Raw genomic sequence first — 13,980 nt, 5'->3', positions numbered from 1 at the left:
CAAAACCTGTCATACTTGAAGCGTCCAGCTTCCGGTTTCCCGACTTGTTTATCTTTTGTTTGCTGCGATTAACCAAGCGTAGCTACCCTTGCGTGAATGAATTTAACTGCTCAGTTTTCAGTAACTTTATAAATCATAAAACGCATTTATTATATGGAAAGTTTGCAAAGAATCTCACGAGCTCTGTTGATCGTTCGAAATCCATTTGGTTATCGACGCTTTTAAAAATTATGAAGTCTTCAGTAACTATAATCTCCATTCTTCAGTTAGTAAAATGTCCCTAGTACGTTTTGATTTAGATTTTCTTTTACACTCAAAAGGCGCTCATCAATATGATCCTGTTTTTCCCCTCTGTACCTAAATACGAATTAAATACAATTTCATAACCAGCTTTAGCCCAACAAACCCCCAACTGATTTCCGATAGATTTTCTTCGCTCAGTACAAGCAGGAAAAAGTAGGGGAAAATAGTTATTATAGTATTGCAATAGCATTATTTATGATGCGGTGCAATAATTTTTCCAAAAACCTTCGACCAATAGAACGGCATTATGTCAAATTCAGCTCTTGTGGCTATGCTCAGCTAAACCGATTCATCGCGCCGCAGATTCGATTTCCACCAGAGGAAGTGCTTTTCAGAGCCATGTTCAATAATGGAGGAGGAAGAGGATCTGAAAATCTATAAAGGAAAAGTTAGAGCAGTAAAGGCCTGACTGGCAAGAGCCGGTTTGACCCTGGCGGATGAGAAAACAGAAACAGTCCTTATAACGAATGGTGCACAGAAGAACACTTTCAAGGTGGAAGTCAGCTATCAAATACCTAAGGATAATAATTGTCGCCATACTGAGCTATGGGGAGTACCTGGAATATGCATGCTGAACGGCAGCTAGTGTCATCGCGGACCTGAGTGTTATCGAATATTGAGGAATCAAAATACTATCGCAGATTGTTTCCAACTGGAGTGGTGCGATCCATTCTGGTTTACGGATCACCTGTGTGAGGAAAGGAATTGAGTCTGCGGCACCATGCAAGACAGTATGGAGGGGCACACAAAACACTTGAGTACGGCAAGGTCAGAGTCGGATAATCTCTGGTAAAGCCGATGAGATACGTCTTCGAAGGGTCTATGAATCTGTAAATTCATTCCCAACATTAGGGTATCGCTCAAGCGGAAACGCAGCGAGACGAATTTCATTAATCAGTTCTTCACAGAACACGGCAGTTGCTACGAGCAGTATCTGCATCAATTACCCTGAGGGCAGTAGCCTACCGGAGGATGCAGAGCATGTAATGTTTTTCTTCCCAAGATATCATGAAGGAAAGAGGGAATCTGAACCAAACGTTGGGAAAGATCATGAGCCTGGAGAGTATGGTTGCGGAGGAGAAGTGGCTTACGCAAAGTAATACCTAAATAGTAGTCCCGCGGGACTTGGGGTGAAGAGGAAATTTCTAGTGGGGGTGATTCTCACACTCACCACCGCTTTCTAAAGATTTTATACCTCCGTTTACATCTATTTATTGCACCTATATTCAGGCTATTCGATCGTACCTATACTAAGTTCCGGTTCTTTATTTTCTGCGCTAGATTAACTGTCTCTACATTGACAAAAGTAGTTTAAAATTAGATCCGTGAAACAAAAAAATGGTTATATAGAGTTTTCCTACGTTTCTATCTTGAATTCAGCACAATAAATACCAAAACAGTCAATCCTATTTAAAATTAGAGGGTAACACGTGCCAGTGACTAGTTATCTAAAAGAACAATGAACAAAAAATAAAATAATTTACTGACTCCAGTCATTTCCAAATTGATCTAAATTTGAAACAAAACTAATAATTATGTTAACATATGTAAATAAATTATTGGAAAAAAAAACTATTAGATATTAATAAATCGACAAATCACCGTAAACAAAAGCAATATCTCCAATTATCATTCGCTTCAATCTGCTAATGATGCAGTTTATTTGCCTGACCATGTTGTTGACGTTGATTAATTGATGAATATCATTTTTTCAATCTCCAAAAATAGTAATGAGTGCAAAACCATTGTTTGTTACTATTTCCCATTTAAAGAGCATTTTTCCAATAGCGTAAAATATTTTTTTTATCAGATAATAGGCGATCTTTGAAAACAAGATTTTTATTTATAAATAAAAGACATCAGAATTTAAAAATAGACTAATTTTTTTCTGAGGTTTTAAATCAAGTCCTTAAGCTAATTGTTTAGGCTGATGATATTGTGATATCTTAAACGGGATCTGAAGGAAATTAAAAAATTCCAATTTTTGTACAAGTTTGCGAACGTGCAGAACGAATCAGGTTTGGGAAGGTGTTTGTTTGGTAGGTGGGACATATTGGGCAAGCTCGGTTACTGGCTGCAGCTCCCCCCTTTTCGACAGGTCTGGTTTGAATGAATTTTTTTTTTGCTGATTTCGGTATTTTTAAGGTTTTGTGTAAACACAAAACCTTATTAAAATCGGTTTAGTGTCTGTCTGTCTGTCTTTTTTTCCCCCCGATGGAAGGTGGAAAGCTTAAAAAGCTACCGCAGGCTCCTGCCACACGGTTATGTGGGACTCTTACCCACTAAAATCACCTCCGTCTCCTTCCACTTTCCCCGCGGGACTTCCATTTGGTGTTACGTCGCGGGGCTGGATTAGAATTAATTCATATTAATATTCCTGTTCCTCTCATTCTTTCGGAGGACTTCTTCCTGCCTAAGCTTCTTTCCGATGGCTGCAATCACTTTTTCGACTTCGGTCCATATCCCCTAGGCTTTCACCATAAGTTCCAGGATATTTTCGGGTGTAAAGTGCTCCCCGGTTGTAGTTTCTAATGTAGCCCTTTGGGCTTCAAATTTGGGGCAGTGAAAGAAGACGTGTTCTGCGTCCTCTGGAATGTTTGGACACTTTAGGCAATATGGCGAATCATCACGCCCAAATCGATACAGATATGCTCGATAGCCTCCGTGTCTGCTCAAGAATTGAGTTAGGTCAAAACCTACTTCGCCGTGAGGTCGCTCGATCCATTTCCGGATATCCCATATGACTTTGTGAGTCCAACGGCCTTTTTCTGGCTCGTCCCACTTCTCTTGCCATTCCGCGACAGTTTCAGCTCGTGCGAACTGTCGCCGACAAGCAGGAGATTCTCCGGTGAGGTACGTTCGATCGTAAAGTCGTTGTATTTCCTTCGACAGGATTTCAACCGGGATCATTGGATATTGGTCTGTAAGCGCAACATGTTCGGAGTACACTTATGCGATACGCAGCTCCAATCTTTCTCTTATTTGCTATATATTTTCCAGTGCATCTGCCCATACTGGGGTTGCATACAGTAGGATCGAACTGACCACTTTCGAGATAAGGAGTCGACGGCCCAGCCTTGGGCAAACCTATATTTGGTAGTATCCTCGAAACCAGCGCCCCGATGTTATATGCCTTGGTTTCTGCACCCTCCACATGAAATCTGAAATTGAACCTCTGGTCAATCATTAGACCAAGTACTTAAGTGCAGGCTTGGAATGAATTGTTTGCGTTCCAACTTTGGTCTTCATGGAAGTGTACTTTCTCCGCTTTGTAATAAGTACTACTTCCGTCTTATGCTCTGCGAGCTGTAGACCAGCATTCTCTAACCAGGACTTAATCTCATAGACTGCTTCATTTGCATAAAGCTCGACTTCTTCGAGAAGGCGTGCAACAACCGTCACATCAATATCGTCTGCGAAACCAATGGAGGCCACACCAGTAGGAAAGTCTAACGTCAGTACCCCGTTATACATAATAACTCCGGAACTCCGCATGTCGTTTGGTGTGATTTCATATCTTCATCTGATTCGTAGCACAGAATCTTATCGATTAGGAAGTCGGCAACGATACGCACTAGTTACTTCGCCACCCCTATCAAGTATCTTGTTCCATCTAGCGGAATTGAAGGCATTCTTCACATGAAGTGACTGTCTCTCTGTCCGTCACACGCATTTTTCTCGAAGACGGTTGTAGCGATTGACACCAAATTTGGTAGAAAAGTGGGAACTGTGAACGCCCACGCATATAGTGAGTTACATCCTTTTATGTCGGATTTAAGGGGGGGGGTCCCCATACATGCAATATAGTCATGTGGGGTATCAAATTAAAGGTCTCGATTAGTACTTTTCGAAAGTTTTGACATTTATTGAAAAGTTGGGGAGTGTGCGTGGTTGAAAGTGATCATTTTTTTAACGAACCCATTCTCAGAAACTATCCAACCGAAAAATCTGAAAAAAATCAGGGGGCTGCCACTATATGGTGCCTAGGCTTCGAAATACCCTCCATACCGATACCTGTTTAAATAAAGTTAATAATAGTACATTACTATAATTTTTAGTATTGGACAGGAAAACCCCCTTTAGATTCACCCTAGAATCACAAAATGTATGCTACAGCATTGAGCATGACCCCGCCAAATTTGGTGAAAATCGCACTATTGCTAACAAAGTTATACTAGGTCAAAACTGTCGCTTCTCTGTAAATTCAAGACTATGAATGTCAATATCACTTGGAAGTGCATATTTTCACATAATATCATATATGCATATTTTACGTGCTACATGCCAATGCGACAAATGCACACTCAAATCTCTTTATAAAAGAAATACACAAAACCTTTCATACATGAAGCGTCTAGCTCCCGGTTTTCCGACTTGTTTGTTCTTAACAATATCCAGAGAAAACTATCTAGGCCCCATCTAAAATATTTTAGACAATGCTAATTACTATCTTTGCCAATTTAGTTCAATGGTTGGCATCTTTAATAGCTTTTTCAATTAGAATGATTCTGAGTGCAGAAATTGTGTCCATTTATACCCGGGCAGATTTTCAAGGGGTCGGAAATACTTTGCTAGGGACTACTAAGTATTCGCTCTTAAATTCATCCATTCCATTGTTCTCGCTAATTGTGTAAACGTCTCATTCCGACTAGTGTAATTCATAATTTTAAATGTAATTCTCCCGATAATATTTAAGGGGGAGAGCACAGTCATCATTGCAAGACATTACCAGACATTTACGCCAATCCTTTGATGTCATTCCATTATAAATATTCGCATTATCTTGTTGAAATATCAGTTGAGAATGATTTCAACCTTAGGCATTGCTTCATGGAAAGTGCTATTGAGAGCCTTTGCATTTGGCATGTCCTTCTTCACACAAGAACAAGGAACCAGATATACTAGGGTATCGCCCATTAAACCCCAACACTGGCACTGGCACTTTTACGTGCTATTTGAAACAAATCCTTTTTTCTTCCCCTTGATACACGTACCTAATCGACCACTTCGCGGTAGATACCATTTTATTCGAAAAAATAATATCCAAACAACAACAAATGAAAATAATAGCTGAATATTTTTCAATACTTAATGGAAATGATAATTAACCATGCATCTCAAATTAACTGAAGATACCGACAATGCGTACCATATTGAACAATTAGCCTATATCAAGCAGACAGTTGAATCCTGGGGGTGAATTTTCTAAGCCAATGAATTTTAGGAAAATTTAGTAATTCACAATGGATTCAAAAGATAAATTGAAGAAGGTAGATATTTTAGAAAGTGGTTTTAATAATGGGAACGGCTTTCAAGTATTTTTATAATATTTAAATTGGGAGAACACGGTAGCCATTACACAACATTAGTAGATTATTCTCGAAGTCATTCTACTGTTGTATTTCAATTATTAATAGACGCATTATTTTGTTGAAATTTGTTAGGAATTCTGTGGAAAATACTTTGAACCTTAGGTATTGTACCATGAAAAATACTTTAATAGGCCTGCCTGTTTTACTTGCTTTGAAGTATACACATTGAGGAATTCAACATATATCGCAGGAAACAAATATTACATAATTGGCTTCCTTACACTATGTTGGTAATAATAATCGATGGCCCAACAATCCAATTTGAATCTAGACGTTGAACTTGTTGAGTACTTTATCTAAGGCCGTAACAGTATTCTAGGGGCAATGTCGATTAGACTAAGATTTCATTCACATATACTTGGCCCCAGCCGCGAGAAAAGTTGGAATGACTGGTTCGACGATGAATATAAGATAGCAACGGAACGGAAGAATATTGCATACCGGGCAATGGTGTACTCTCAAAGAACACGGGCACCCCCACAGATCCATCATGAGCTCCGGCGAGTGAAGAAGCGACTTCACAGACGGAAAAAGGAAGCCTGGGAGAACCAACAAGTCTGTCAACCCGAGAAATACAGGGGGCAACCGCACCAGGCGCTTAAGTTTTACCAACAAGTCAGCAGGATGAAGCCTTACACACCACAATACTCACCCTTCCGAGACAAAGAGGGAAATCTGATTTATGACAGAATGGGCATATTGGAGCGATGGGTTGAGTCTTTTGATGAGCTGCTCAACAAATAAAATGTCGGTGAGCCAACTGAAGACGACGGACGAATACTGTCACCACCAAGCCTGGAAGAAACAGTCCATGCAATTCATCGACTTAAAAATCATAAGTCGCCAGGAGCCGATAACATTACAGTCGAATTGGTTAAATATGGAGGCGACCAACTACTCCAATCGGTTCATCAACTTATGCTCAAAGTGTGGGACAGCGAACCAATGTCTGATGACCGGCAATGAGGCATTATCTGCCCAATACTTAAAATGGGAGATATCACGCAGCGCGGCAATAAGAAATTATCCGCTATCTTGTCAAGCCGGAGAGCTCCATACGCGCAGAGCATCATTGGCCCATATCAAAGAAGCTTAACTCCAGGCAAATCAGCAACAGACCAGATTTTGTTTCTGCGACAAACGGTGGGAAAACTGCTGGAATATGGCCAACAGTTGCACCATCTCTTCATCGACTTCAAGACCACCTATGACAGCATGGCCAGAGTAAAACTGTACACGGCGATGAGAGAATTCGGTGTCACGACGAAATTGATCAGACTAACTAAACTGACCCTGATACTATGGTGCTCTGCATATTTCCCCTACGACGCAGACATTCCCAGTGGAACATTCATCAGAGCTATCCAATATGCCAAAAGTAGAGGCATGGGGGTAATAGCAGGATGTGATGTCAACGCTCACCACATATGCTGGGGAAGTTCGAACATCAATGCAAGAGGATCGAGACTACTGGAGTATCTAGTAGGAACCGATTTGCAGATCCTAAATGTGGGTAATGAACCCACTTTCTTCAACGTGGTCAGGCGAGAGGTCATCGACATCACGGTGGCATCTTCTGACATCGCGGCTCTGATCGGAGAGTGGAGAGTATCAAACGATATCACACTCTTGGATCACAGACGCATTGATTTCATTATGGGCATGGATCTACCTCCACCCACTCCATTTCGGAATCCGAGGAAGACAGATTGGGTAATGTATCAAACAGAATTGAGCGCCCGAGTCACGATATCTGGGAAGCGCATCAAATCCATTGCTGGTATTGAGAAGACAACGCAGATGATCACAACTAGCATGAGAGAAGCTTTCGAAGAATGCTGTCCACTGAAGATGCCAAAGAAGGGTAAAACACCATCTCGGATTTGGCAAAACAGAGGAGAACGACAAGGATGCTCCTTAATCGCGCTCTGAAGGGTCAATCAAGCACTAGCTGGAATCGCTATAATCGCTGCATACAGCCCTCAACCGAGAGACTGGAATCTGGCATGCAAAGTAGTATCACTGGAGCGAGTGAAATGGGCATTTAACTCGTTCCATAGATACAAGTCTGCAGGTCCGGGTGGCATCATCACTGCGCTAGTAATAGAAGGAATGGATGCCCTGGGTCTACACATTCGGAATATATATCGTGCATGCCTAGCACACGCTTATATGCCAATTAAATGGCGGGATGTGAAGGTGTTGTTCATTCCCAAACCAGGAAAACCCACCTACACAGACGCAAAAAGCTTTCGGCCGATCAGCCTAACGTCCTTTCTGCTAAAAGGACTAGAAAGATTAGTAGATCGGTTCATAAGGGATACACACATTCCTAAATGGCCACTTCACCATAGGCAACACGCCTACCAGACAGGCAAATCCACGGAGACAACACTCCATGAACTTACGGCAAAAATTGAAAAGGCGATGTCCGATAAAGAATACGCCTTAAGCGCATTCATGGACATCGAAGGTGCCTTCAATTATGCCTCATTTGCGACAATTTGTGATGCGGCAAGACAGCATGGAATCGAACCGCTGGTAATCAGTTGGATCCTTCACATGCTAGAGTGGAGAAAAATCCACATATCGGTCGGCCAGAAGTCTGTTGAAGCAGGATGTCTCAGGGGCTGCCCACAGGGTGGGGTTCTTTCTCCACTGTTATGGCTCTTGGTGATGGATGCCTTGCTGTGGCTCCTGGAGGACAAAAAAGTCTTCGCCCAAGCATTTGCGGACGACCTAGCCGTAATAATTACCGACAAATTTGCGGACACAGTATGTGACCGCTTGAATGCAACTCTGCATGTAATCCATAGCTGGTGCCTCCGCAATGGACTCACGGTGAACGCTAGGAAGACTGGACTAGTTATGTTCACTAGGAACGTCAGGTGGGGCAGCTATACGCTACCCACCATAGCAGGGGCGGAAATCCAGCTGGCACAAACAGTCAAGTACTTAGGAGTACATTTCGACTCCAAGTTAACGTGGAAGCATTATATCCAGGAACAATACCAGAAATCCTGCATATTGCTCTGGTGCTGTACGAATGCGATAGGTAAGACCTGGGCACTTCCGCCTAAATGGATATATTGGATGTATACATCCATAATAAAACCCATTTTGATGTATGCATGCATCGTCTGGTGGCCAAGACTGAACTTTGCTAACAGCAGGAAGCTGTTAACGCAGATTCAGAGACTTGGTTGCCTAAGTATTACTGGAGCAATGAGTACTACGCCGACTGCGGCACTTGAAGCTATCCTAAATTTACCTCCCATTCACTTGGAGGTGAAACGGAAAGCAGCCAACGACGCATATAGGCTCGATACCATTGGGGCGTGGAAAGGCGGCCAATCCAACGGGCATGCGTCTATCTGGAAATTCCTTGAAAAACATCCGGTAGCCCTGATGCCGACCGATCATATGGTTTCCAGATTCGTCTTTGAAAAGGCATACACTGTTGTAATCACCGAAAGAGAAGAATGGTCGACAAGTGGCCATGAGTTTTTTCAGATTACAGACCTAATAATCTTCACCGACGGGTCAATCACGGAGGATGGATCGGGTGCAGGTGTGCTCTCGGAGAATCCGATTATAGAACTGACCCGACCCCTCTGAAAAATGACGACCATATTCCAGGCGGAGATATATGCCATTTCATTAGCAGCAGAAGAATGTCTGCGACAAAAATGGAGGGGTCGCACCATTCGAATCTGTTCCGACAGTCGGGCGGCATTATCATCACTAAATGGCAACAACATATCAAGCCAGTTGGTGTGGAGTTGTCATCAGGTGCTGCTGAAACTTGGCCGACTGAGCGAAACATTCCTGATGTGGGTGCCGGGGCACTCTAACATCGCCGGTAATGAGGAGGCTGATAGACTGGCTCGCCGAGGGTCTGAATCCACAATGGTGGGGCCAGAACCAGCTCTTGGAATCCGACCATCTACTGTCAAGTCTACTCTGAAAGGTGAAATTGCAAGGATTCACGCAACCGAGTGGAGAAATTTGGACTCTTGCCGGCAAGCGAAAATCCTTGTGAAGGAGCCTAGGGCCACTAGAGCGGCATTTTTGTTGTCCCTTAAGAAGTGCGACATGAAAACCCTAGTAGGGCTTTTAACGGGACACTGCCCCTTAAATTATCATATGGAAAAGATAGGGGTAGTGGTTTCGACTGTGTGCAGCCAATGTGAGGAGGAGGAGGAGGAGACAGCCCTGCACTTTTTATGTAGCTGCCCGGCATCCTCAGATCTCAGACGATGACACCTTGGCAAGGTTTTCTTCAATGAAGAATCTGCACACTCTCTGCCTCTTGAGAATGTTCTCAGATTCGTTAAAGCCTGCGAACACCGTAGGCGGGAAGCCATTGGCAACTTACGGGGATAGTACAATGGGCCTAATAATGGCCTGAGTGCTCGGAGCTGCGGCTCCCCCCAGTTAACTAAACTAAACTAAGCTGACCCTGATCAATTTGCAAGGTCAGATAAAAGCAGCAGAATCACTCTCGAGATCATTCAACACCAACAATGGTCTATGACAAAGGGATGCCCTACCATGTGTCCTCTTTAATCTGGCCATGGAAAAAGTGATTCGCGATGCAAATGTGAATGCGAGTGGTACCGTCCTCTTCATCCATCCATCCATCCTCTTCAAGTCCACCCAACCACTGGCCTACTTTGACGATATTAACATTATGGGAAGAATAACCCGAGATGTATAGTTTACCTTCATTCAGATCGAGCAGGCGGCGTAAGATCTCGGCAACGTCAGCGTCAATCACTAAAGTACCAACAACATCGAATGGTACTGGTCAAACGAAAACAATAAAGATAGGAGACTATAAATTTTAGGTCGTTGAAAATTTCTCCCATCTAGGGTCGAAAAACACAACCGATAACAGCTATGACAATGAAATCCGCGCACTGTTGTTGGCAGCCAACAGAGCCTATTGTAACTTACAAAAACTGTTTCGTTCGAAACGTCTCACCATAGGGTCAAAGCTCTTACTATACCTGGCTATGATCTTGCCAGTCCTCATGTATTCCTCGGAGACTTGGATTCTTAGCAAGAAGAATTGCGAACTCTTGGCCGCGCTCGAGAGAAGAGAAGAATTTTTGGCTCCCTACATGAGGATGGACGATTCCGTAGCCTACATAACGACGAAATCTATGAGCGGTACCATGACCGTCAGGTTGTGGATAAAATCCGGCTCATTAGGTTACGGTGGGCGGGTCACTTAATCCGTATGGATGAGGATGATCCAGGTGGGAAAGTCTATAAGGGCAATATCTATGGTAGAAAAAGAAGACGAGGCAGACCCTGCCTAAGATGGAGCGATGGCGTAGGTGAGGACGCCAGATAGCTTTTAGGGATATCGAATTGGTGGACCTCGGCGCAAAACCGGGATGTCTGCCGCTCCACGGCAGAGTATGGGTGGTGCATTCGTAATTTGGTCATAGTAGTCCGTATCCGCGGTTGGACGCGTAAGCCAGTGGAAGGATAGCGAATACATTTAATGCACTTATTTTATTCTCCCCCTTCGCCGAGAAATACAATTTCAATACCAACTTTTCACGTCGCAGGAATTCGGACAGCAGAGCATCCTTCAGATTACCAACTCGAGCATGGGTACCTTGCAGAATTCCTAGGTATTTGTAGAAGTCTGCCTCGGTCATAGCCTCTCGAGGTGCGCATTCACATTTCCACTAATAATGGACGTTATGAAAACCTTCGTAAGCAAGTAATCGGTCCTCTATTCGCGGGGTCCTGTGCTGTGTCCTTTTTAGGGACAAGGTAGATAATTCCCACAATGAGGAAGGGTGGAAATTCCTCCGGCCGACTATGGTTTATGCTATGTGCCAACCGACTGTGTATACTGGTACATTTTTTATACCAGAGATTTTGCATCGGAGCCGACCAGAATTCCTCCAGTTCTTGGAGCTGTTTATGGCTCGTTGAACCTCGTCTTTGGTAACATCCGCAAAATTCATGCCAGTTGTAGTGGCGGGTGCCTTTGGCGATGATCCACTGAGCATGCTGGGCAGGTTAACCCCAAAGTCCACCACAATATTCTTTCGTTTCCGTCACTGCCTGGACGCTCTATTGGTATTCGTTAAGTGATCTGAAAAAACTACGCTGGTTCCTCACGTACGTTGTATTAGGAACTCGTGTGGAGTGACTGTCGCCATACCGTCGCAACCAACAGCATACGTCAGAAAGTTTTCGCTTTAGAGTATCCAGAATTTCAACTACGGGTGTTTATTTCACTGGAGATGGAATAGTTCCTTTAAAAATTTTGCACTTTATTTCTCACCCGTGTGTTGACATTGCTAGTACTGATTTGAATCAGCCCAGCAACGTCTTGCCCTAGTGAGTGCCGCCGCCGTTCCAGACAAATTTTCAATGGCGGATCTTTTTGGTCACTCAAACCAATAACACGAAAGCGAATCCTCTGCCTGTGCAATCTGACAGTCTGATTGTAGTTGCAGCAGCGATATATTAGTACACGTCCCTAATGCAGTATCATCATCGATTGGAGATAGAATTATCGGAGTGCCTGTAGATGTATAGAGCCTGGGAATACTTGGTCTATGCAAAGGACCCATTTCCGAAAATTCTATACACGCTCTTTGAAATTCGTCCTGAACCTCAGTGGAGACTTCAGTTGGACGGCGAAGAAGAGTGCTTCGACGAGTACTGAAACTGTTGCCTGCAGTGCGGCGTGGCGTTGTTGATGCAACTGCCTCTGCCCTCATTGATTATTGGACACCAGTTTCCGCGATGATCTCAAGTCGGACACGCTCCCTGATGATAGCCGGGATTGTGTCGCTGGGAGCAATAAAGCAGTGCTGGTCTGCGACTCGGTGCACAGTCACGTGCGCTCTCGACGGATCTCTGGTGCAACAAGGGGCGTTAAAGTATTGAACCTGTCCCCGCCGTTATTTCGTAGTAGAAGTGGATGATAAATAAGTTTATTTCTTCAGTCCACTTCATTCGCTGCCTACGCGAACCTGCTGAAGTGGTCGCCATAGATTGTGGCGAAACAGCTGCAGTAGGCGGAGCAACGCTCCTGGTCGTCGTGGCGACTAGACGTCGAACCGCTCCACGACTAGCGGTTTCGAGCTGTGCTGTTCATTACGGGAGCCCCACCCAGTCACCAAGTCAGACGGCTCCCGCTGGTTATCCGTACCGCATCTTAGGTTTCTCCGTCTCCTCATTGAATTGCATTTTGTAACTAATTGCGAGGTGTGGTAATAACTTCCTCAGTGAGTAATTTGCAAGACTGCAAAGTTCTTGCACTTCCCTCCTCTACCCCCTAGGATTCTGCGGTGGGATACAGCCACAATCGGTGCAGGTTACCTGATAGATTCCGCTTTTCTCGCTGTCTTCCTTCAGATCCTTGACGCTTCCTAATTCTGTTTTCAGTTGATGTGGTCTGCTGGTAGATATCACTTCGATGTTGCGTTTCCTTATTTGGGAATGGATGACAGGAACTCGACGTTTTTTAGATGGTCCCGCTTGTGATAAAAATGTCAGATTATTCCTTTCCATTTTCGTCATTCTTTTACTGATTATTCCTTCTGTGGTCTTCCTGCTAAACCCGTTGTTTTCCGCAGTTTCAATAATATGGCGTTTCTCATTGTTTAAACGTTTCTTTGATAAAGGCGTGGTTAGGATGCGATGAAGCATTGCTTTGTGCGGTGCCATTCTTTGTGGGAAGGAGTGTTGTGATATTGCTGGGATGGTTCTCTGCGTGAATGTTGATTTTCGGTGAATGTCGAATTCGATTTTTCCTCTGTCGTTCATGATGAGTAAGTTCAAAAAGGGTAGTTAGTGGTTGTATTCGACTTCCATTGTAAATGTAATGCTCTTGTTGAGTATGGTTTCAAGCTGTCTTCGTTTAACAATTGCAAAAATATCGTCAACATATCTGACCCAGAATCTTGGTAAAATACCAAGTTGTTCTATACGTGCCTCTATTTGATCCATAAAGATGTCGCTGATAAATGGTGATAGCGGATTGCCCATGTTGACGCCCCCTATTGTTTTGAAGTATCGATTCCTGAACATGGAGTAGCTTTCACTCGTACAAAGTGAAGCCCATGGTGTTTTACGTAGGCACCTGTCGTGAGACTTAATCCTACGGTCCTCTTCAGACACGGATTGATTTTGTGACCACAATCAGAGCCCCGCTGAGACAAGCCACAACGGTACCAGTCTATAACAAGTGCATGGCTTAGCATTCATACTGATGGATGCAAGAATTACCTAAATCTCTACCGAACTATGGAGTACGGCACCCGTG

Source organism: Hermetia illucens, chromosome 2 (assembly GCF_905115235.1).
Source record: "Hermetia illucens chromosome 2, iHerIll2.2.curated.20191125, whole genome shotgun sequence".
Taxonomy (NCBI): domain Eukaryota; kingdom Metazoa; phylum Arthropoda; class Insecta; order Diptera; family Stratiomyidae; genus Hermetia; species Hermetia illucens.
Note: the sequence above shows the minus strand (reverse complement) of the source record.